Below are 3,508 nucleotides of genomic sequence, written 5' to 3'. Positions count from 1 at the left end.
TTAAAGTCATTAAAGGTGTATGTTGTAAAACCATATCACCCTGGATTTAAAAAATGGTTAAATTAATAATTAAAAGCCTCCAGATTACCATGAGTGGACAGGTCTAGGTCCTTTAAAGCAAAATAACATGAAATGAGTGTCTCAAGTCTTTCACAGGACTGTATCGCAGCTGCAGTTCAATAACGGCAATATTTATTTGTACAAAAGGTTATTTATCTACAGCAAAACTGTTATTATTATTGACATCATTTGGTTTTTGTTTTTTTGTCCGTGCTGAAAGACTCACGCTTCCATAAATATGTTCCTGAAGGGTTATTTTCTTCCTGCTGCCACTTCCTGCACACGATGTGGGTAAATCACGGCGTAGATACAAATGTTTTTTTTCTCCTGGAAAACTGAAACTATTCCTTTAAGCACAAAATTATTACAGGTGCTTAAGATAATTAATTATTTCCTTTCTTCTGAATAAATGGTGTTTGTACTTAAAAGATAAGATGAGAAAGCTTCATCTGCAGTGACTGGTTTTTCCTTCCCACTGTCACCAAGTACCTGCTCCGAGTTCTCTCTGTACTATTGTGGAGCTTTTACCTTACAGTACACAGCGCCTTCAGGGAACCGTTGTTGTGATATATAAACGAAACTGAATTGAAAGAGGACGATAACGGAGTATTCTTTAGATTTCTGTTACATGACTGGTGCATGCCCTTCTGTTAAATACAAACTGATCTATAGGCAATATGGATGCAAGTGTCTTTGCTTTGGTTTAACCCTACAGTAAATATGGGACAGGCACCGATTTTAAGTGGAAGTGGTGGCTTTTATCTAGAAAACTCAAACTGAATTCTTTGAAAAGCAATATAATTTGCTCTTATTTGGATCTGGATCAATCCATCCATGCTTTCAGGCAGAGTACACTAGTGAAGGGTGACACCCCCAGTAGATTATTACGTTAATACTGCATTAAAAGGAGCAAATGTTTATACTTTGAGTATCAGGTTCTTGTTAAATCTGTGGCCAAAGGAAGTGGCCAAAAACCGGACCCAATCGCAGGACTTCCTAAACGGTAACAGTGAGTTTAGTGTAGAAACAGGGTGCAAACAATTCCAACAAAACAGCATTCCTTTAGTGATCACCCGAGGTCCCAGTGCAGGGATCCGTCTCCCAAACAGTTTCCTCAGAATTCTTTAGAAAAGGTCCTTCCAAAGCTCTCCGTGGTTCCTGGGCAGAAAAGGAACAGAGACGAGACATGATAAGTTCCCCTTCTGCATGAGCCACGGTCACGCTGTCTATTGCCATTCAGTGATCCAGCATCGACTCAAGCTCAGCCGCTCTGTTAAATAGTGCCCTGCGATGGGATCATCAGGTGAGTGTGACTATCAGCAGGTGTGAGTGGCTCCAGAGCGGGAACCACCCCAAGGCCCGATGCTGCACAAAGACAAAAACACAGGCATGCACACACAGAAGAGGGGAGAGACAGAGAGCTCGGGATGATGGGAAAACAACCGGAAACGGCAGATGAAGCCAGCGAGGACACAGACCACGACGGTTCAGAGTGCTCCCAAATAAAGACAGCAGCTCAGTACCTGTGCTACAAGTGGGACTGCACAATAATGTATCTGAATAAAACTACGCCTTCATGATGTCCAATCATAAAATAACCCAAGCTTTTCTTTTTCTTTTACCAAGTCAGACCTGGATTTTTTAACAAAATGCAATAATGTTGAAATATCGGAGGCAGATCGGGGACTCAAACTCAGGAGGGGTGTGAGGGAACACCGCACCACCATGCTGCAACTACTTCTATTTATTTGTTATGAGTCAGATGATGACCATGTATAAATAGTCAAAGTGTTTCTGAATGAAGCAGAGTAAACTGCTGCATCACAGCTGTTTAAAACATTCTCAGATATCAGTCATTAATCAGACAAGTGGAGAGTTCATGGTGCTTCAACATTATCATGTGTGAAATTCTAATACACATTCAGAAGCACTGAGCACGTTGTTATTACACTGGTTATATTACACTGGTTATATTACACTGGTTATATTACACTGGTTATATTACACTGGTTATTTCATTTAATTGTATTTTATTATGATAGCACCAAATTACAACAGCAGTTGCCTCAGGGCGCTGTATAGTATAGGTTAAAGACTACAATAACAATATTCAAATGCACTGATGCTGTGTCGTCTGTCCGTCTGTGTTAGACCCGTCAGGCCCGCCTCTCTCCATGACAGCTGGAACAGGCTCCAGCCCCACTGTGACCCTAAAATTGTGGAAGAGAATAAATGAATGGATGTTTAATAACTGAAAGAGTAATGCTGCCATCTAGAGACCGAACGATGGACCTTCGAACAAAATGGAGTTGTAATGGTTTCAATTCATGAATGGTTCCCTCGACAAGTATTAAACCAGCTTTCTCAGTCATGGTTTGAAACGGCCCCACACTTGGCCTACAACTGGATTATATGAACTCATTTCCCAGAGAAAGATTAGGGCTATTCCAGGACTAAATGCAAGGTAGGATTAAACCTTCCAGGACCTGGTTTAGCTGCAGTTTGTTACACCTCACGCAGGAGGCATCCGAATCAGATACCTGAACCACCTCAACTGGCTCCTTTCGACATGGAGAAGTAGTGGCTCTACTCTGAAATCCTCTCGGATGACTGAACTCCTCATCCTATCTCTAAGCGAGAGGTCAATAAATAAACTGAGTAGCAGTCAGTTGAATACTCAGGAGTAGCTGGCGGTGCTTGAAAAACCAAGAGAGAATAATTGTCAAGCAGGTTTTTGACAGGCAGCTGGGAAATAGACAAACACAGTTAGAGAACAAAGTGCACAAGAGCCAGCAGCTTCAAAGAGGCTGTATTACCAACAATCTGTCAGAAAGAGCAGAGCCATGTAGTCCTTAAATATCATGAGCCTGATGTGCCTCATTATTTAACCTGGAGTGACAGAAAGAAAGGACAAAAGTCCCCCTAAGACAATAACAGACATCACAGGACTTTCTCATTTGAAGTGGACACGTTTCTATTCCACATATAATTAATCCAACACCCATAAATTACACAAAAACATATTTCACATCAGATGACACAAGAACAGAAAAATTAGAAAGCAGAAAAAAATACAACAACTGTCCATATATTCAGTACAAGCATGTGTGATTTCCATGCTCATGGTCCATGGGCACAAATGTTTGGTGCGCCCTAGCCAGCTTGTTTTTATTTCAGTCATTTCACACAGGAATGTGAACATGCATGTACGTATCTTACTCATGCTAATAAAATACAGCTTCACTAAATGGTCTAAGATTAACAGGAAATATAAGATGTCAGAGACTTTTTTACAATAATATTACATTTAATGTAAGTTTTTGTAAATAAATCATTTCGACGCAGTTTCAGGTGTTTTGTACAAACATCAGTTTCTCCACAGCTGCATGAAGAAGTCTTTTGAGTTGTACTCACCAAACTGAGGTCATACACAGATCAGTCAAAGCAT

The sequence above is a fragment of the Pundamilia nyererei genome, unplaced genomic scaffold (genome assembly GCF_000239375.1).
Source record: "Pundamilia nyererei isolate P.nyererei 1_Seehausen unplaced genomic scaffold, PunNye1.0 scaffold00173, whole genome shotgun sequence".
Classification (NCBI taxonomy): domain Eukaryota; kingdom Metazoa; phylum Chordata; class Actinopteri; order Cichliformes; family Cichlidae; genus Pundamilia; species Pundamilia nyererei.
Note: the sequence above shows the minus strand (reverse complement) of the source record.